General features: G+C 50.3%; 1 long non-coding RNA gene and 3 other non-coding genes across 4 annotated transcripts; all 4 read left to right on the top strand.

The window, feature by feature from the left end:
• The first annotated feature begins 10,710 nt into the window (after positions 1 to 10,710).
• LOC140851120 (uncharacterized) lies at positions 10,711 to 13,260 on the top strand. The gene is made up of 2 exons (XR_012133951.1): positions 10,711 to 12,023; positions 12,180 to 13,260. It is a non-coding gene; the product is annotated as an uncharacterized lncRNA (long non-coding RNA).
• On the top strand, positions 11,464 to 11,586 carry LOC140851377 (small nucleolar RNA SNORD14). The gene has a single exon (XR_012134130.1). It is a non-coding gene; the product is annotated as a small nucleolar RNA SNORD14 (small nucleolar RNA).
• Positions 11,763 to 11,888, top strand: LOC114914466 (small nucleolar RNA SNORD14). Its single transcript, XR_003801723.2, has one exon. It is a non-coding gene; the product is annotated as a small nucleolar RNA SNORD14 (small nucleolar RNA).
• On the top strand, positions 13,131 to 13,257 carry LOC140851386 (small nucleolar RNA SNORD14). The gene has a single exon (XR_012134139.1). It is a non-coding gene; the product is annotated as a small nucleolar RNA SNORD14 (small nucleolar RNA).
• Positions 13,261 to 22,093: the final 8,833 nt, after the last annotated feature.

The following is a 22,093-nucleotide window of genomic DNA, read 5'->3' as shown; positions in this document are numbered from 1 at the left end:
GATAGCCACGGGTCCATTCCACTACTCTTCGCAGCAAACTCCGCCTGACCCTGGGCAGCCCACTGCCAGACGGTTACAGATACCGCCATCAATCCATTATCTCCCCCACCTATAAAAAGGGGGATCCAGATACGTTATTCTATAAGCTCATTTCTTATCTCAAAACTCTGCTAAATTCTCCGTTCGAGCGCTCCATTCTTACTGAGGCAGAGAACTGATTTGAGCGTCGGAGGGTCTTGCCGGAGCAACCCCACCTCCGGTTTAGACTTCCCTTGCAGGTCTCGACGGCGACCGCGACTTCTCCGACTCCAGCTTCTCCGGCGCAAGCGGATTTTTGCACCAACAGGATTGGCACTAGAGGAAGGGCTTGAACCTTCGCAGTACCCTTGTTCTTAAAGGAGCGTTCAACGGAGCCGCCTCCGATCATCTCCTCCAACACCCACTCTTTATTTTCCCCCGCTGGATCCACACTCGATGCCTCCACGCAAGGCGTCCACGCGACGGTCCACGGCCTCCACGGTCAGATCTCAGGCTCCAGCCTCCCCTCCTATTTCTCAACCTCCTCCTCCTCCTCCTCCAGCGGCGGCGGTCGGCACGGAGCAGTTTGACTTGCTGGCACAGCAGGTCAGAGGCCTCGTCGAAGCTGTGCAAGCAATGCAGCAGCAGCAGCCGCAGGCGTCAGCGCACCCGGAAAGGGCGTCTCCGGAATGCCAGGACCCGGCGGCGGGGCGGGTCACCTGGGCCAGCCGCCCCATCCTTCCTGGAAAAACAAACCCGAGGGTAGAGAGCCCTCAATCGGACCACGACTCCACCCCTGGAAGATCCCTGCCCCCGTTCTGCCAGAGGACCCTCGAGACTCGAAGTCGAGAGGATTTTCTGGACCGGAGGCTCCAGGAGATGAACCGACGGATTGAAGAACTCTGCCATGCGCCCCCCGCTTATGGTGAGGACATTTGTACTGACCCTCCCTTCTCCCAAACGATCATGCAGGAACCGATCCCGCCAAACTTCAAGCTTCCCCAGTTCGAAAGCTACGACGGGACTTCGGACCCGGTTGATCATCTGGAGGCCTTCCGGACGATGATGCTGCTTCACGATGCTCCTGATGCCATCTTATGCCGGGCTTTCCCGTCTACTTTGAAGGGAGCAGCGAGGAACTGGTATTCGGCTTTGAAATCGGGTACCATCTTCTCCTTCGATCAAATGAGCCACCAATTTGTGACCCATTTTGTCAGCAGCCGGCGCCTCCGGAAGGGTTCGGAGTCCTTCATCAACATCAAGCAGAGGGAAGGAGAGTCCATACGGGCCTACATCAATCGCTTCAACATCGCGACGCTGGAGGTCCGGAACTTGGACCAATCAGTTGCCATGGCCGCCCTGAAAGGCGGCCTTCAGAAGAATGATCTTTTGTTCTCCCTGGAGAAGAAGTATCCCAGGGATTTTGCCGATTTGCTGGCTCGGGCTGAGGGATACGCCCGAGCGGAAGAAGCCTTCAAAATGAAGGATGAAGAGACAGCAAGGGAGCGGCAAGCGGGAGATTTGAGTAAGCCCGCAGTTGAGAAAAGGCCAAAGGAAGCCCGGCCGCGTTCTCGATTCCCTCTTGGGCATAAGCGTGCCCATACTCCACCCCGGGCATGCAGGCAGAGAAGCCCGGACCGCGGGGTTCGGCGGGGTTCCCCACCAGGGAGTTTCCGCAACTACGCCCCCCTCAATGCCTCGAAGGCCCAGGTGTTAATGGAGGTCAGGGAGCAGCTCCCTAGGCCGGAGAGGATGCGCACACACTCCGGGAAGCGCAACCCCAACAAGTTCTGCCTCTACCACCGCGACCACGGCCACGACACAGAGGAATGGATCCAGCTCTAGGACGAGATCGAGGAGCTCATTCGGCGAGGTCGACTTGACAGATTCATCCGCCGCAGGCCTGAGGGTAGAGGAGACCGGTCAAGAGCCCTTCCACAGCCTGAACCACCGAGAAGGGAGGAGCAACCCGGGGACCGGCCTCCCATCGGGACCATCGACTCCATCACCGGAGGGCCTCAAGGAGGAGCGGGCCACCCGCGACCGTGGAGCTCGAAAAACCTGAACAGGAGGAGAACCTCGTCTTGACATAAACAAAGTCAAAGGCCCGGTTCTTTTAGACCGGATGGGGGGAGAGGCCTTACAACGCCCTAATGTGCCCCCACAGCCATGTCAGGAACAGGAGGAGAACCTCGTCCTGACATGAGCAAAGTCGAAGGCCCGATTCTTTTAGACCGGATGGGGGGAGAGGCCTTACAACGTCCTAATGTGCCCCCACAGCCATGTCAGGAACAGGAGGAGAACTTCGTCCTGACATGAGCAAAGTCAAAGGCCCGATTCTTTTAGACCGGATGGGGGGAGAGGCCTTACAACGCCCTAATGTGCCCCCACAGCCATGTCAGGAACAGGAGGAGAACCTCGTCCTGACATGAGCAAAGTCGAAGGCTCGGTTCTTTTAGACCGGATGGGGGGAGAGGCCTTACAGCGCCCTAACGTACCCCCACAGTCAAGCCGGGAATGGGAGGAGAACCTCACACTGGCTCGAACAAAAAGGAAGACTTCACCCGGACTCCTACGGGAGCCGGGTTCCGCCCACAAGGAAGACTTCACCCGGACTCCTACGGGAGCCGGGTTCCGCCCACAAGGAAGACTTCACCCGGACTCCTACGGGAGCCTGGTTCCGTCCACGAGGAAGACTTCACCCGGACTCCTACGGGAGCCGGGTTCCGTCCACAAGGAAGACTTCACCCGGACTCCTACGGGAGTCGGGTTCCGCCCACAAGGAAGACTTCACCCGGACTCCTACGGGAGCCGGATTCCGTCCACAAGGAAGATTTCACCCGGACTCCTACGAGAGCCGGGTTCCAGCCACGATGCCAGGGAAGACTTAACCCGGACTCCTACGGGAGCCGGATTCCGGCCACGACGCCAGGGAAGACTTCACCCGGACTCCTACGGGAGCCGGGTTCCGTCCGCGACGCCAAGGAAGACTTTCGGCACCGGTTAGGAAGACAACGACATCTCCGAAATAATGTGGGGCCCGGACGGCCAAGCTCGGGCTTGCGGTCACGCACGACGAGAAAGACGAGCTAACGCATCGACGACCGGGCGCCCCCTGACGATGTCTACATCAGATAAGTCAAACAACAAGAAAGGTTCGGCAGACAGCAATATTAGTGCAACGCGCGGACGAGGTAACACAAAATGCTCTTTTTATTTCATTTCCGATATACACACTACAAAGCCAGGAAGGCCAAAGAAAGAAGGACAAAACGACAAAAAGGAAGTAACTACATGACAAGACAGAAAGACAAAAAGAGCTCTAAGGAGGCCCTGCTCCCTCCGACCTAGAGTTATCTATTCCGTCTCTCAACCAGGACTGCCTCAGATTCTTAATTTCCTCTTCTAGCTCTTCCCTCTTCCGCAGCGCATCCTGGAGCGCCCGACGAAGTTGCTGGCTCTCAGCCTCCGCCTCTCGATGCCTCTTCCTCAAAACTTCAGACTCCGCCTCCGCGTCCGCGATGGCCCACCGCTCGAGTGCCAGTTGGATCTTCACTTGTTGCAGCTCGGCTGTCTTTTCCCCGAGGGAGACAGAAATCTCCTCAACGGTGCCTCTTAGGGCTTGGAGCTCTTCAGAATCTTGGGCGGAAGTAAGCTGTGCCCTGCTAGCCAGCTGTCTCTGGAGACGGACGACTTCATCGGCTGCCATCCTGAATCTCCCTTTGCATTCTTCCACTTGCCTGCGCCAGCTAGCCCGTTGCACGTCGTGGCTCACCTCGGCATCCTGAAGTTGCTGCTGAAAGTCGGAAACCTTCTGCGACCACCTCTGGTCATCGTCGACCCGGGCCAAGAGCCGGGATGAATTTTCTTCCAGCTGGTCGATCTTCCCCTTCGCAGCTGACAGTTCCACCTTGAGGGCGCTGATCCTGGCGGCCTGGGCCCAAATCCGGTCGCTGGAGCTCTTCTTGCATTCCTCGAGCTCCTTTGCAAAGTTCGCCTTCCTCCGGCTATACTCCATGATCCCCTTCACATGGAGACTCCGAAAGTGGGCAGCCTCAGCGGCGGCTTCAGAGTGACCTTCTCTTGATTTGCGGAGCTCGGCTTCCGTCTTCTTTAACTTCTTCGTCAGGTGAAGAACTTTCTTTTTCAACCGCTGGATCGTCGATTTCAGCGGGACCCCCAAGGGCAGGGGGAGTGCTTCTGCAGGACACTGCCATCAGAAGGTAAAGGCGTCAAAGAACGATTCATTGCAGGAAGAAAAACAGAGAGAAGGAGGGAGGAGGAAAGAGAAGCCGTCCGCAACAAGAAATTCAACTTTATTGATTGAATGGTTTTTAAAGACAAACGGAAAAGAAAAATTGCGACGAAATAAAGGTACAAGATCAGAGGTCTCAGACCTCAGGGGTGGGGGGTGGAGAACTCAGCGCGGGGGCTGCGACAGCAGTGGCGGCTGACGAGGGGTCGGTCTCGTCCTCAGACTCCTCGCCTAGGAAGCTGAGGTCGAGCTCTGAGAATTTTTTGGCTACCTTCTCTTGGCAGAGCTCGAACCTCTTAATGAACGCTTCCTGGCTGAACTGGACATTCAGGTCCCTCATCTCCGCGGAGGCCTTGAATTCCTCCACTGCAAGGGCTCTGGCCTCCGAGACCAGGACCAGAGTTTGCTCGACCAAGTGGGCGACCTCGGCCTCCGCCTTCCTCGCCGATTCCTCCAAGATCTGCCTCTCCTCCTCCCGGGCTTTCTTCTCCCTTTCCAGGGCCTCCTGGAGGGCGGCTACTTCGGCCGTCTTTGCTTGGAGGTGAGCAACCTCCGCCTGACAGCGTTCCTCCACCTGGAGGATGTCCCTCCTCGTGCGGCTCATCGCCTCGATATAGGCGAGGAGCTGGTGCCCAATCTGCAAAGACAGCTAGGGAATCAGTACAAAGGCCGAATAGCCATGTAAATGAAGAGTCGCTCACCTCAAGGAAGGACCCCAAAGAATCCCAAGCCTGCTGCTCAGGATCGACGCGGTCGATCCTCTCCACGACGTCAGACAGAATGCAGCCGTCGATCAGCCGCCTGATCAAGTCCCTATCATTGAAGGGATTCTCTGACCCCTCCTCGGAGCAGAGGGACTCGTCCGCAGCATTTCGGCGGCTACTCGCCCTGCGGGCCACCGATTTCCTCCTTTTTCCCGCGGCGGGCGCCTCCGTGGGGCGAACCCCCGGGGCGGGGGCCCCAATCGGCGGACTCCTCGAGGAGGCCCGGGGGGCTGTTGGCTCGGCATTCGAGGGAATATCGATGGCCGGGGCCACCTGGACGGGTGCCGCTAAGCTCGTCTCCTCCGCCCTGGCCCTCTTCGTCGATCCGGAGGTCGTAGCGCCCTTTCTCTTGTGGACCCTCATGCCCCTGACGAGCATCCGCACTGCTTCGGCGTTCATTCCTAAAAAAAAAAAAAATAATAATAAAAGAAGAGAAGAGAAAGAGAGAGAGAAGGAAGAGGAGGTAAAAAGAAGAAGAGAAGGGAGGCATGAAAAGAGAAGATAAGGTAAAAGATGAATACTCGCTGGATCCTGGGGACTCAGGCCGATGTTGAAAAGAAACTGCTCCCTCAGAAGATTGGGAAGAGAAGGAGCGGAATAAGCTAGAAGCTTTTGGGTGGCCTGAAGGTCGTCCTCCCCCAGGCTGGGAGCCCGACGGACAGAATCCCTCAGAGAGCCCCAAGGGGGCAGGCCCAGTTTCAGGGTCGGGCAGTGAACGAAGAGGTATTTCCCCTTCCAATTGTGGATCGAAGAAAGGGCGCCTTTCAGCAACCCCTTCTTGCCGAACTGGGGGGAGAAGTACCACCAGTCCTTCGCCGAAGGATGGCGCTTGAAGGTATAGAAGTGCCTAAACAAGGAGAGAGACGGCTGGACCTCGACTACGTGGCAGAGAGAGAGAAATCCTATCAAAAACCTAAAAGAATTCGGGGCCACGGAAGCCAAGGAGATGTCCAAGAAACGGAAGAGGGCAACGACAAAAGAAGGAAGCGAAAGCCGGAGTCCGGCACGGAACGCTTCCTGGTACAAACAAAAGCGACCGGGAGGAGGAGTGCTGGCCCGATCAGAAGGGCCAGGCAGCTCCAGGTCGTACTCCGGAGGAACTCCGTACTGAACCCTTATCAGAAGGAGCTCCTCCGAGGTCACGGAACACGGAATGACGTCCGGCACGAAAATCGGGCGGAGCCCAGCCCCAGATGCGGGTTCGTCTGCAGAGACGGGAACCTGGGGGTTTGAGGCAGAAGAACTCCCGGAACTGCAGGGAGCAGAAGAGCCGGAAGATATTTCGAGTAGTTTCGAAGGGAGGCTCTAAAGGACCCTAAGAAGGCGGACAGAAGGGGGGATGAGAGGTCACAGGAAGCTAACTCGGAGGGATGCAAAAAGATAATGACAGAAAAAAAATCCCTAGGTGGTGAGAAGAAGGTTGGCGGTGCTGGAACTAACCTATATCGCTCTGAGGGACCTGACGAACGAAAACAGGAGACGCCTACGACTCGAGAAGACGCCCACTGAAACAGGGCTCTCGAAGAAAAGGCAAACGCTGGTAAGAACTCAGGAACGAAGTAGGGCACCTAAAGGTGGGAGGACGGGTTTAAATAGACCCTGGGATCCGGCGCCATAATGATCGCGAATCCCCCCAGGCCAGTCCGCATCCGACACATGTCCCACTCTCCCTGGCAGGCGGCTAAAAGCGGCTGACGGTTGGCAGGGCCATTATTGCACCGTACCTAGGCCAGTGTACCTGCGGAAATTTCGAAGAGTCACTTCGTACCGCCCCAATTCGAAAAGACTCCGGCACGCGCGCAATTAATGCCCAAAATATCTAGGGGCAGCAGTGCGTGGGATTCGAGGGGACGGCTTCGGCTGTACCCATCTCTCTGTACTTCCTTCGTTCGAAATTCAAACTCGGAAGTAGGGGGACTGGTGTTGGGTATAAAATACCCACAGCCGAAGTCCTCAACAGAATCAACGATTCCGCCCACGATGCCGACCTCAAAGGAAGACTCCGCCCGGACTCCTACGGGAGCCGGGCTTCGTCCTCGACTCCAACGGCTGCAGACAGACTTCGTCCGGACTCCTACGGGAGCCGGACTCCACCGACAACTCCGACTTCAAGTTGACTCCACCCGGACTCCTACGAGAGCCGGGCTCCATCCTCAACATCAACTGCTGGTAAGCTCCGTCCGGACTCCTACGGGAGCCGGACTTCGTCTTTAGCTTTGATTGCAGGAAGACTCCGCCCGGACTCCTACGGGAGCCGGGCTTCGTCCTCGACTCCAACGGCTGCAGACAGACTTCGTCCGGACTCCTACGGGAGCCGGACTCCGCCGACAACTCCGACTTCAAGTTGACTCCGCTCGGACTCCTACGGGAGCCGGGCTCCGTCCTCAACATCAACTGCTGGTAAGCCCCGTCCGGACTCCTACGGGAGCCGGACTTCGCCTTTAACTTTGATTGCAGGAAGACTCCGCCCGGACTCCTACGGGAGCCGGGCTTCGTCCTCGACTTCAACGGCTGCAGACAGACTTCGTCCGGACTCCTACGGGAGCCGGACTCCGCCGACAACTCCGACTGCAAGTAGACTCCGCCCGGACTCCTACGGGAGCTGGGCTCCGTCCTCAACATCGACTGCTGGTAAATCTCGTCCGGACTCCTACAGGAGCCGGACCTCTCCTTTGACTTTAATTGCAGGGAGACTCCACCCGGACTCCTACGGGAGCCGGATTTCGTCCTCAACTCCAACAGCTACAAGCAGACTTCGTCCGGACTCCTACGGGAGCCGGACTCCGCCAACAACTTCAACCGCAAGTGGACTCCGCCCGGACTCCTATGGGAGCCGGGCTCCGTCCTCAACGTCAGCTGCCGGTAAGCCTTGTCCGGACTCCTACGGGAGTCGGACTTTGCATCTGATTTTGATTGCAGGGGATTCCACCCGGACTCCCACGGGAGCCGGGCTCCACCCACTACCCCAATCGCAAGGAGGACTCCGCCCGGACCCCTACGTGGGGTCAGACTCCGACCACAGCCGAACTTCAGCCGACAGATCTGCACTCCCAGGCCACAATCACGGCCATGATTCTGCTACACTTCCTGCGGCGGATTCCGCGCAGCTCCACCACTCCCTGACAGGCCACAGTAACGATCGCAGCACTGCTCCACTCCCTACGATGGATCCCACGCGGCTCCATTACTACCTGACAGGCCACGATAAACGGCCGCGATCCTGCTCCACCTCCTGCAACGGATATCGTGCGATTCTCTCATCCGCTGGCAAGTCACGACAACAAACGCCGCCCCACTTCATGCGGCAGACTCCACGTGGCACGCCCCAGTGATAGCCATGGGTCCATTCCACTACTCTTCGCAGCAAACTCTGCCTGACCCTGGGCAGTCCACTGCCAGACGGTTACAGATACCGCCATCAATCCATTATCTCCCCCACCTATAAAAAGGGGGACCCAGATACGTTATTCTATAAGCTCATTTCTTATCTCAAAACTCTGCTAAATTCTCCGTTCGAGCGCTCCATTCTTGCTGAGGCAGAGAACTGACTTGAGCGTCGGAGGGTCTTGCCGGAGCAACCCCACCTCCGGTTTAGACTTCCCTTGCAGGTCCCAGCGGCGACCGCGACTTCCCTGACTCTAGCTTCTCCGACGCAAGCGGATTTTTGCACCAACAAATATAATATTATATTACTATTCAGTATTTCATCTTGATCATCTATTGATATTTTATAAAATCTTAACCGTGGATCTTAAAAAAGTATCTTTGAAAAGAAAAAATACGATCAATTTTCATCCCATGAAAAGTGCCAAAATCTATCTCCTCTATAAATTTTTACTTTTCATAAAATATGAGAAGTATCTTTTTAGAACTTTTTCACTCTCTCTCCTCTTAAAATTTTAACCAAACAAGAGGCTTCATTTCTATTTTCCAGAAACTGCCTCTTCCTCCCTCCACTTTTTGTGAGCCAAACAAGTCCTAAAAATAAATAACGGTATTATAATTTTATTCCTCCTCGAGTTTCCCATACTATTTTTTTTGGGTCTACATTTTTTTCAAAAATATATTTTAAGCCCAACAAGAATGTAGATCCTTTTACAAATAATCATTCAGCACAACCACACATACATACATATATAATATGTATGTATGTATATTAAAAAAATATATAGCAAATGAATGATCTAATGCATCATGGAAACATAGACAAGAGATAGGGATATCAATAGATTGGATTGAGCAATATATATATCCATCCCATAATTAAAAATTTCATATCAATATCTATCCCATATCTGTATTGAGTTGCATCAGGTCATGCAGTGATATAGGTTGGAATAGGTCAGATAGATAAAAGGAGGGGTCAAGTCGGATAACACCCATGGTAACAATAGAGTACTAGCAATGTGGTAGATAATTATGTTAATGATAATTATAATGGGAAAAGGCTCACAATAAAGTAGTTGTGATGGTGATAGTGATAACAAATGTCTTGATGGTAATAACAATGACAATAATAATAATAGAAAATATGATTAATAGTGATGGTGGATGGTAAACATGATGGCCATTATAATGATATTGGCAACAACAATGATGAAAATGGTGAATATAATAAAAGATATTTTTTTTGAAAATGATAAATTTTTTTAAAAAAACAATAAAAATAATTTTTAAATTTAAAAAATAAAAATTTATCCAAATTTATCTATTCTATTTATAAATTCATATGATATTATTTCTAAGAATATTTTAAAAAACACAAGTAACATCGGGTATGCCTCGGGTTCTCGTGCCTTAATTATGTACAAGAAAAATCAGGTTTAAGAATTGTCATCTAATGCCTCGTTGCTATTATAAAAAAAATATTTTATGATCTGATAACTTTTTTCTCGCTATTTATTGAGCTTATACACCATGAAAGGTTGGTTAATTTTAATATAAAATTTTTTAAAACTTTCTAGAATTCATCAAATCTCTAGAACTCCTGAATCCATCTATAAGTTGTAAAAACCAACTTACAAGTCCGAAGAGAGTAATTATGTTGTTGTTGCTCTTCCATGATCAAATAGCCCAAATATTTCATCAAACTTATTTGATTTGTAAAAAATTTTTTCTTCTTAAAATATTATTCTTAAAAAATTTATTTTTATGAATATGATATTTAAAAAAATAATTTAGTATGTTTGGTTGGTCATGAAAAAATGATTTATTTCAGAGTGACTTATGATTATTTGAATATCAACTTTCCTAATAAAATTGTATAAAATGCATATTATCCCCTTAATGCAAGGAAAAATCCCATTCTACACATTACTATCATCTACAAATGGAAAATTATGATGGTTAATAATATTTTTGTCATGGTGGAGAAGAGTTTGAGGCATTATGATCGAGAGAATATTCATTTCAACCGTAGATTTTTCAATGGCCTAAAAAGATATTTTTTGAAAAAAAAATTTACAAATTCTATCCAATGAAAATTCAAAAAAATCATATTTTATATTTTTTTTATAAAATATAAAAATTATATTCTCAAAAAAACACTCTTTTTCCATCTCTCTTTTTTGAAGAAGTTTCTTTTCTGCATCCTGTTGGCCACACTTCCCCCTTTACTTCCCGCTGACCAAAAGAGCCCCAAGCTAATTCCACCACGACGGAAGCACTTTTTTTTTTCATTAAATGCTAAAAATAGTTATAATCACATTTTATAGCTCAAAAGCAATAATTCTTTTGTCGCCTTTTTCTATGACAACTATAGCTATATCTTAACCCTCATGTGTTAAATTGTGTTGCTTTTAGAACTCGCTTCCATCAGCCAAACATAGGAAAAAGCTTAGTTTTCCATCCAAGAAAAAAAGAACACCGGAAGCATTGTCAATTAAAATTATTTTTGACAAAATCTTCCTTTTGACAAAATCTATTTCATCATCAAATACAAAACATTGAACAGTGCGTGAAACCATGCTCTACTGCGTCGGTGGAGCACTAGAGAAGCAGAAGTAGAACGAGCAGCCTGGGGCCAACGGTAGCCCAGCCCAAACACAATCCGGTGGCCTATAAATCGTCGTGAAAGGCCTTAACGAAGTCCGCTATTGTTGGGCCTTTCCGGGCTTTGCCTTTGCGGTAGCACTGGAAGCTTCTGGAGCCACGGCAACAAGCACTATATATATATGGACCATCGCAGCCCAAGGCGTAGCCGTGGTGTGATCTAGTTTTTTCCCTTCCCATCCTCTAAGCCCTAAACCCTAGACGCCGCCATCCGTTGCCGGGGCAGGTCGAAGCCCTCGACTCTCTTCCATTGAAGTCGGTAAAAGGTCCTTTTATTTCTTCATCTGTTTTGCTTATTTACTCGTATCCTCTTTTTTTTTTTTTGAGTCTCTATCCTTGAACTATTTGTGGATCGTGAGCTGGGCTTGCAGTGCGCATCGATGATGATAAATCTAAAGGCTTGTTTCTCAAAAACATTCGCAGTGGCCGCCTGAGGGCTTTCGCCTTGCCGGGCTTGAGAGCCTTTGCTGCTAAATCCTTCCTTGGATGTCTGAGATCGCCTGAAATTGAAAACTTTCTTTCTCACGATTCCGTTGTATGGTTTTACCTTTTTTTTTTTTTCCGTTGGCTTGAAAGATTATTTTTTGATCTTTTTTTTATGCGGCGTCTTTTCGTCTTTTTTTCTATTATTGTCACGGACAGTTTTTTTTTTTTTTTGGTAATTTTAAACTGGTTGCTGATGATGATAAATCCAAAGGCTTGTTTCTCAAAACATTCGCAGTGGCCGCCTGAAAGCTTTCGCCTTGCCGGGCTTGAGAGCTTTTGTTGCTCAACTTTTCCTTCCTTGGATATCTGAGGCTAAATTTATTTATTGTGATATACCGGCCGGCCCCTGTACACCGACTTATTCTCGGAATGGTCCAATCGACGTTCGACTCTATGCATCGGACGGACAGACGATTCCGATAATGACTGTCAATGATATCCGATCAAAGGTACGTCGGTTGAATAGATCAATATTGTTTTCAATCGGTCAAACGGCCGAACCCATATCACCGACTTACGGTCGGGGGTGGCGGCCGACGTCCGACTTTTACAAGACATCAGATTAATCAATGATATTTTCGATTCATCACTGACATATCCGACAGTCGAATACCGATATATAGTCGATCAGTCCGTTCAAATGTCGTAGAATCGCTATGGACTGTTGTCGTGCCAAGAACATGCTGTACGATCGTCGGGCTTGATAACTTTTCAGTTATCTGCATTATTAATGATGGGAATATACCGTAAGGCAACAGTTTTGGTAAGCTCTCTCTTTGAGTCTCCTGATTTTTTTCTACTGTTGTCTAATCTTCTCTCTGCTTTGAGCGTCGGAGGGTCTCTGCCAGAGACATCTTCGATCAGTGAGGATCGATCAGACGATGAGGAGATTGGTCGTAACATTATTTAATAATTTTTTTATTATAGATTTCAGGATCTGTTTTATTCAATGATAGTCATTTGGGCATTAAAAGCTGGAAATCATAGGCCTTTTTTTTTACAGGACCGATGATCAAATTGAATTTTTGAAAGCATGATGAATATTGATTAACGCACAATGTTTGGCATCATTTTTTTTAATTTTATTTATTTCTGTGAATATGGTATACGGATCGCAAATAGCAGCAAGTCAAAGTCTTGTTTCTCATGAGAGCTCTTTGCCAGCGAGGCTCTAGAGCTCCTAACTTTTGCATCTTTGGATGTTTACTATTTGAAAGTTCTTCTTCTTTTTTTTTTTTTTTTTTTTTTTTTAGTTCTAATGTCAAAATTTGGTAACACTTCGATGTTACCTGGAAAATGGGGATTTTAATAAATTTAAATATGTTTGTATTCCATGCTTCTGGTTGTTATCACACAAGATCCATCATTCTTGGGTTTTCGATTTTGTTTCAAAAATCTGTGTAGGATGTGTTTGTTGGTTGTTTATATTGGTCATATTTTCATCATCTTTCATCCATTCTCTAATACTTTCTACCTACAATTATTACATTTTCACCTAGAAATTAGCAATTTGGCTGATTTTTATTTTAGGAAAAAAAATGAGTCTTCAGATGGAATGCCAATGATGACAAACCCAAAGGCTTGTTTCTCAAAACATTCGCAGTGGCCGTCTAAGAGCTTTCGCCTTGCTGGGCTTGAGAGCTTATGCTGCTTGAATTTTTCCTTCCTTGGATGTCTGAGGCTAAATTTATTTAATTCTTTTTTTATCATAGATTTCAGGGTCTGTTCTATACAAGGATGGTCATTTTGGCATTAAAAGCCGGAAATCATAGGCCTTTTTTTTTTTCTACAAGACCGATGATCAAATTGAATTTTTGAAAGCATGATGAATATTGATTAACGCACAATGTCTTGTATCTTTTATTTTATTTATTTCTGTGTATATGGTATATGGGGCGTAAACAGCAGCAAGTCAAAGTTTTGTTTCTCATGAGAGCTCTTTGCCTGCGAGGCTTGAGAGCTCCTAAACTTTTACTGAGTCTATTTGAAAGTCTGCCTTTTTTTTTTTTTCTCCCAGTTCTAATGTCAAAATTTGGTCACACTTTGATGTTACCTGGAAAATGGTGATTTCAATAAACATAAATATGTTTGTATTCCATGCTTCTGGTTGTTATCACACAAGATCCATCATTCTTGGGTCTTTGATTTTGTTTCAAAAATTTGTGTAGGATGTGTTTGTTGGTTGTTTATATTGGTTATATTTTCATTATCTTTCATTCATTCTCTAATACTTTCTACTTTCAATTACTATATTATCAACTAGAAATTAGCAATTTGGCTGATTTTTATTTTAGGAGAAAAATATGAGTCTTCAGATGGAATGCCAATGATGACAAACCCAAAGGCTTGTTTCTCAAAACATTCGCAGTGGCCGATCAAGAGCTTTCGCCTTGCCGGGCTTGAGAGCTTATGCTGTTTTCGCAGATGGAGTTGCGTAGGGTCCGTCGCAGGGAGTGGAGCAGTGTTGTCCGTTACTGTGGTCTGCCAGGGAGTAATGGAGCCGTGTAGGGTCCGCCGCAGGGAGTGGGGCAGAATCGTGGCCGTTACTGTGGCCTGCCAGGGGGTCCAGACTTGTCGGCCGAAGTTCGGTTGGAGTCGATAGTGAGGTCCGATATCCGTAGGAGTTTGGGCGAGGTCTACCTGCAGTTGAAGTCGTGGGTGGAGTTCGGCTCCCGTAGGAGTCCGGACGAAGTCTGTCTGCAGCCGTTGGGGTCGAGGATGAAGCCCGGTTCCCGTAGGAGTCCGGGCGGAGTCTTCCTGCAATTAAAGTTAAAGGCGAAGTCCGGCTCCCGTAGGAGTCCGGACAAGGCTTACCCGCAGCTGATGTTGAGGGCGGAGCCCGGCTCCCGTAAGAGTCCGGGCGGAGTCTACTTGCGGTTGAAGTTGTTGGCGGAGTCCGGTTCCCGTAGGAGTCCGGACGAAGTCTGTCTGCAGCCGTTGGAGTCGAGGACGAAGTCCGGCTCCTGTAGGAGTCCGGGCGGAGTCTTCCTACAATTAAAGTTAAAGACGAAGTCCGGCTTCCGTAGGAGTCCGGACAAGACTTACCGGCAGCTGATGTTGAGGGCGGAGTCCGGCTCCTGTAAGAGTTCGGGCGGAGTCTACTCGCGGTTGAAGTTGTTGGTGGAGTCCGGCTCCCGTAGGAGTCCAGACGAAGTCTGTCTGCAGCCGTTGGAGTCGAGGACGAAGCCCGGCTCCCGTAGGAGTCCGGGTGGAGTCTTCCTGCAATTAAAGTTAAAGGCAAAGTCCGGCTCCCGTAGGAGTCCGGACAAGACTTACCGGCAGCTGATGTTGAGGGCGGAGCCCGACTCCTGTAAAAGTCCGAGCGAAGTCTACTCGCGGTTGAAGTTGTTGGCGGAGTCCGGCTCCCGTAGGAGTCCGGTGACGTTGGCGACGAAGCCCGGCTCCCGTAGGAGTCCGGGCGGACCTCCTGGAGCTGATCCTGCTGAAGACTTCGGCTGTGGATATTTTATACCCAACACAAGTCCCCCTACTTTCGAGTTTGAATTTCGAACGAAGAAAGTACAGAGAGAGATGGGCACAGCCGAAATCGTTCCCTCGAATCCTGCGCACTGCCGCCTCCAGATATTTTGGCATTAAATGTGCGCGCGCTGGAGTCTTTTCGGATTGGGGCGACCTGAAGAGTCTTTTCGGAACTCCCGTCGAAACGTGATCCCAAGCATTGCGCTACAGAAATTTACGAACAGTCAATCCTCGATAGCGGCGAGTAGGACACGTGGCATGCACCAGTTGGCCTAGGGACACCCGCCGCCATAACTGTGCTAAGATCCGCTGGCTATTTAAACCCCCTACTCTTCCTTTGGGGTTCCACCCTGCCGAAAGGATAGCATCTTTCTTTCGTCTGAGAGCCTAACTACTCAGCCACTTCCTCCGCACCAGCCCTCGCTGTCTTCAGCCCCTTGATTCTTCTCTAAGCGGTTCCCACGTCATGCCCTCCACTCCGGAGGCCATCCTCGAAGGGATGTATAGGGCCTGGAGGAAGGCGAGGAGGAGAATAGCGGTCGATGAGTTCACCGGTCATCAAGTGGCCGCTGAGGATCCTCGTCGTTTCAAAGGGGACTCAAGGAATAATTCCTTCAACAACAGGGGTTTAACAACGGGGGCCGTCGGTAAAGGTATTCTGACCGAGAATTTCGGAGTAGCAAGGCGAGATGATATCGGTCAAGAGGGCAGAGCTGTCGTCACAAGCTGTGGCGGGATCCTTGATGTCGTCGTGGCCGTGGGACCAGAAGCGGTCGACGTCGACGGTGGGGCAGTAGAACCTGTTGCGGGGACGGTGGAAGTAGCGCATGCCAACTTTGCCGGAGTGTTTTGGACGGCGGCTACCACGGAGTATTCGGTGATGACGCATATTTCTGGCGCCACCGTTGCCCTCAGGGTGACTCCGGTTCTTCTTGAAACAGGTCTTCGTCGCCGCTGCCGTTGCCCTTACCGTCCCCGGAAATCTATCCCATCCTTTTCCCCCTGAGGTTGGGACTTCGGAGGTGGAGCGAAACAAGGCGGGGCGAAAGCCGATGAGCCCATCACACGTACTGGACGACGCGGCTGGGAAGAGAAGTTTGCAGCTTGAAGTGGCCTCCGGTGCATCCTTTCCAAACCGTATTCGCGAGACTTGCAATGATGTATACATTTTTTTTTTGGCCCACCGGGTCTTGTAACGTACATCCAGTCAGTTGAAAAATGAAAAGGAGGTTTTGTTACCTCGTCTGCATCTTGTATCGAGTAGTCGTCTGTCGAACTTCTTTATTCTTCTTTCTTCTCTCTTCCTTCTTTTCTTCTTTTCTTTTTCACGTCGTCCCAAGGTCGTCGACGATCTCTTTTATTCGTGTTGGATTGTTATTTGCCGAGCTCCTTTTTGACTTTTACGCCGTTCGAAGATACCTAGTTGTCATTTTTCCGTCAATGGCTGCGGGCTTGCTTGGGGCCAATCGGGCCTGGGGTCCCTCCTAGGGCTTTAGTTTGGGGATCCGAGCTTCTGTCACCCTAAGTAGGTTGTCCTGTTTTGTGTCGAAAACTTCCTCAAAAGCTGGGACTCCCTATGGGAGCCCCAGTCCTTGCGGTGACAGAGTTTTCTGTACCTCGATCGCTGTCCGTTTTTCAATCGTAGCTGTCATAGTCCACTGCCTTCTTTTTTCTCTTTTCGCTCGGAGTTTTTCTTCGCTGAAGTCAAAGCGAAGTTCGGCTCCCGTGGGAGTCCGGACGGAACCCTCCTGTGATTGGAGTCACGGGCGGAGCCCGACTCCCATAGGAGTCCGGGCGGAGTTCCTTGTAATCAAAATCAGATGCGAAGTTCGGCTCCCGTAAGAGTCCGGGCGGAGTTTATTTGCGGTTGAAGTTGTCGGCGGAGTCCGGCTCCCGTAGGAGTCCGGACGAAGTCTGTCTGCAGCCGTTGGAGTCGAGGATGAAGCCCGGCTCCCGTAGGAGTCCGGACGGAGTCTTTCTGCAATCAAAGTGGGGAGTCCGGGCGGAGTCTTTCTGCAATCAAAGTTAAAGGCGAAGTCCGGCTCCCGTAGGAGTCCGGACGAATCTTACCGGCGGTTGACGTTGGCGACGAAGCCCGGCTCCCGTAGGAGTTCGGGCGAAGTCCCCCTTGGGGTCGGAGTCGTAGGCGGAGCCCATCTCCCGTGGGAGTTCGGGCGGATCTTACCGGCAGTTGAAGTTGGTGACGGTGCTCGTCTCCCGTGGGAGTCCGGGCGGAGTCCGCAAGGGCTAATCCTGTTGAGAACTTCGGTCGTGGGTATTTTGTACCCAACACTCTCCCCATCCGGTCTAAATGGAACCGGACCTTCGACTTTGCTCAAGTTAGGGCGAGGTTCTCCTCCTGTCCCTAACAGGGCTGTGGGGGTTTATATGGGTGTTGTAAGGCCTCTCCCTCCATCCGATCTAAATGGAACCGGGCCTTCGACTTTGCTCAAGTTAGGGCGAGGTTCTCCTCCTGTCCCTAACAGGACTGTGGGGGCTCATATGGGCGTTGTAGGGCCTCTTCCCCCATCCGGTCTAAATGGAACCGGGCTTTCGACTTTGCTCAAGTTAGGGCGAGGTTCTCCTCTTGTCCCTAACAGAGCTGTGGGGGTTCATATGGGCGTTGTAGGGCTTCTCCCCCCATCCGGTCTAAATGGAATCGGGCTTTCGACTTTATCGGGACGACGTTTCCCTTTCGCTTCTGACACGATTTGTGCAAATTGTTTAAAGACATGCAGGTATGCAACTTTCAATTAAAATGAAGTTATTGGTAGTACACCCGTAAGTTTTCCGAGTTCCACGGTCGTGGGAGGTCGGCTCCTCCGAGTTCCTTAAGATAATAAGTTCCTGGTCGGACTACTTCTTTGACTTCATACGGTTCTTCTCAGTTTGGGGCGAGTTTCCCCCGGTCCTGAGGTTGCGAGACAGCAGCTCGTCGAAGTACTAGATCTTCTGCTTTAAAGGCTTTGTTCTTGACTCGGGCATTGTAATATCGAGCAACTTTCTGTCTGTAGGCTGCCATTCGAACCTAAGCGATCTCCCGTCTTTCTTCCAGCAAGTCAAGGTTGGCTCTAAGACTTTGTGAATTTTGATGCTCGTCGAATGCCACGACTCGTGCCGACGGGAGTTTAAGCTCGATTGGGATGACGGCTTCCGTACCGAAGGCTAAAGCAAAGGGGGTCTTTCCCGTAGGTAACCTCTGGATAGTTCGATACGCCCATAGCACATGATAAAGCTCGTCCGCCCAAGTTTCCTTTGCTTTTTCAAGCCTTGTCTTAATCCCTTGCAAAAGGATTCTGTTAGTCACCTCAGCTTCGCCGTTCGTCTGGAGATGGGCTACTGATGTGAAGTTGTGGGAGATGTTTAGATCTTCACAGAATTCGGTGAATTTTGCTCCCGCGAATTGCCGTCCATTATCAGTGATTAGGGTTCTAGGCAAACCGAACCTGCACACGATCGATTTTCAGACGAAATCCTGCACTTTCGCTTCTGTGATTTTCGTTAGTGGTTCGGCTTCAACCCATTTGGTGAAGTAGTTGATCGCTACAAGGAGGAACTTCCTTTGTCCAGACGTCATGGGAAAGGGGCCAAGGATATCCATCCCCCATTGTGCAAAAGGCCATGGGGCGCTCAAGGGTGTGAGCTCGGTGGCGGGTTGTCTCTGAACGTTGGCGTATCTCTGGCATCGATCACACTTTTTGACATATTCAATCGAATCATGATGCATCGTTGGCCAGTAATATCCTTGGCGGAGCAACTTGTGGGATAAAGATCTAGCTCCCAAATGGTTTTCGCAAATTCCTTCGTGTACTTCCCACAAGGCGTAGTCAGCTTCCGAGAGCCGGAGACATTTTAAGAGGGGTAAAGAGTATGATCTTTTGTACAATTTGCCCTCATAAAGGATGTATCGGGAGGCTTGATTTCGGAGCTTTCGAACCTCCTTCGCGTCCTGAGGGAGGACTCCATCTCTGAGATAGGTTATCAGCGGGTCGATCCAGCTGGGCTCGTGGTCAATCTCCATTACGGACCGCGATTCTTCTGTACTTGGGTGCTTCAGAACTTCAAAAAGAACGCCTTTGGGCAACCCGGATGGAGCCAACATTGCCAGCTTGGAGAGAAGGTCGGCTCTGGTATTTTCCAACCTTGGAATCTGCCTCATGTCGAAGCTGTTAAAAGCGGGGGTAAGCTCCTTTACTTTCTCAAGATATTTGGCCATACTGTCCTCCCGCGCTTCATAACTCCCACTGACTTGCCCCACCACCAGTTGAAAGTCACTGTGCACCCGGAGCTGACTTATTCCCAGCTCTCTGGCGATCCTTAGTCCTGCGATCAGAGCTTCATATTCCGCTCCATTGTTTGTTGCGGGAAATTCGAAACGCAGAGCGTACTCAGCTATGACTCTCTCTGGACTGACCAAGATCAGGCCTGCACCTGCGCCCGAAATGTTGGAAGATCCGTCCACATAGAGGGTCCAAAAGCGATCGGAGGGATTGGCCTCTTCGTTGGGGGAGTTCGATTGAGACTTCAGGTCGTCAACTTTGCTTTGCTCAGGTTCGACCTCCTCTAGGATGGTGCACTCTACTATGAAATCTGCCAATATTTGGGTCTTGACTGCTGGTCTAGGTCTGTAGTTGATGTCGAATTTCGTGAGCTCGATTGTCCATTTTGCCATTCTTCCGGAGGTGTCAGTCCGGTGTAAAACCGCCTTGATCGATTGATCGGTGAGTAGCGTCACGGTGTGCCCTTGAAAGTAGGGTCGGAGCCTCTGAGCTGCAATCAACAAGGCGTAGGTCAGTTTTTCTAATTTGGTGTATCTGGTCTCGACGTCCCTCAGCGCGCGGCTAATGTAGTAGACTGGTCGCTGGACTTTCGCTTCTTCTTTGACAAGGACGGCCGCGAGGGCCATGGGAGAGACCGCTAGGTATAAAAACAGTTCCTCTCCAGGTTCAGGCTTTGCCAGCAGCGGGGGTGAGCTAAGGTAACTCCTTAACTCATCGAACGCATGTTGGCACTCAGAGGTCCAGCAGAAGTTCTTCGGCTGCTTGAGGGTTTGAAAGAAGGGCAAGCACCATTCGACCGACCTTGCGACGAAGCGATTAAGAGCCGCTATCCTCCCTGTGAGGCGCTGAACCTCTTTGATCGACTTTGGGGCGGTCATCTCCTGGATGGCGCGAATTTTCTCTGGATTGGCCTCAATCCCGCGCCCCGATACCATGAAGCCCAGGAACTTTTCTGAAGTTACTCCGAAAGCGCATTTAGTTGGGTTTAGCTTCATTTTATACTTTCGGAGAGCGTCAAAGGTCTCCTCGAGGTCGGCGACATGATTTCTGGAAGACTTGCTTTTTACGAGCATATCATCCACATAGACCTCCATGTTTCGGTCGATCTGCTCTTTAAAGATTTTGTTCACCAACCGTTGGTAGGTTGCATCCGCATTCTTGAGGCCGAAAGGCATGACCCTGTAACAGTAAAGGCCGCGATTAGTGATGAAAGCTGTCTTTTCTTCATCTTCAGACGCCATTCTAATTTGATTATAGCCGGAGAACGCGTCCATAAAGGTGAGGAGCTCATGGCCTGAGGTCGCGTCCACCAATTGGTCGATTCTGAGAAGGGGGTAGCTGTCCTTTGGACAAGCCTTATTCAGCTTTTTGAAGTCTATGCACATCCTCCACTTGCCGTTTGCTTTTTTGACCAGAACAACATTGGAAATCCAATCAGGATAATTGACTTCCTTAATGAATCCGGTCTTGAGGAGCTTATCCACTTCCTCGACTATCGCCTTCTACCTCTCCGGGGCATGACTTCGGATTTTTTTTTCCTCGGTCGATGCTTTGGATCGACGGCCAGATGATGCTCCATGACTTCTGTGTCAATTCCCGGCATGTCTGCTGGAATCCAAGCGAAAACGTCCGTATTTCTCCGTAGAAAGTCAATAAGACGCGTCCGCACCTCCTCCCCCAGGTTGGAGCCGATTAGCGCCACATGCTCCGCGTTCCCATCATTCAAAGGGATTGGTACCAGATCTTCGATTGGGCCGCCCCTTTCTTCGGTGAGGTCATCGCGAGCATCTAGTCCATCGACGGGACAGGGGTCAGCCTGATCGCTTCTTTGCAAAGCGATGTTGTAGCAGTGTCTGGCCAGGATCTGGTCTCCCCGGACCTCTCCGATCCCCTGGTTGGTGGGGAACTTCAACTTCAAATGGTAGGTCGAAATGACAGCTCGGAGGGCATTGAGGCCGGGTCGGTCAAGGATTGCATTGTAGGCGGATGGCGCCTTCACCACCAAGAAATTCACTAGAGCCCTGGATTGCTTTGGATATTGACCCGCGGTCACAATCAAAGCTATCATTCCTTCCGTCGGAACGGCGTCACCGGTAAACCCCACCAGGGGGAGCAAATCGGCCTCAGATGACCGCTAAGAGCAGACATTCTTGAAAAGGCATCGTAGAACAAGATGTCGGCCGAACTTCCGTTGTCGACAAGAATGCGACGGACGTCGTAATTTGCTATATTCAAGGAAACTACGACCGCGTCGTTATGAGGAAATTGGACTCCCTGGGTATCTTCTTCGGTAAAGGTTATTGGTTCTTCAACTTTTTGCCGCTTGGGGGATACAGCTGGTATGTTGGTTGCCTCCTGCTAGGATCCCCCCGAAATGGTGTTGACAGGATCCGCTAGAGGCCGTTCGTCCGGTCGCTCCTTGTCAGCGACCATAGCCGGAGGTAGTTGTGCGAAAGGAGGAGTGGGTACCGGATAAGATGATCGGAGGTGGATCCGTTGAGCGCTCCTTTAAGAATAAGGGTACTGCGAAGGCACAGCCCTCCTTCTAGCGCCAATCCTGTTGGTGCAAAAATCCGCTTGCGCCGGAGAAGTTGGAGTCGGGGAAGTCGCGGTTGCCGTCGGGACCTGCAAAGGATGTCTAAACTGGAGGTGGGGTTGCTCCGGCAAGACCCTCCGACGCTCAAGTCAGTTCTCTGCCTCAATAAGAATGGAGTGCTCGAACGGAGAATTTAGCAGAGTTTTTGGATGAAAGATTAGAG

Source organism: Elaeis guineensis, chromosome 8 (assembly GCF_000442705.2).
Source record: "Elaeis guineensis isolate ETL-2024a chromosome 8, EG11, whole genome shotgun sequence".
Classification (NCBI taxonomy): Eukaryota; Viridiplantae; Streptophyta; class Magnoliopsida; order Arecales; family Arecaceae; genus Elaeis; species Elaeis guineensis.
Note: the sequence above shows the minus strand (reverse complement) of the source record. Positions and strands in the feature narration are given on the sequence as shown.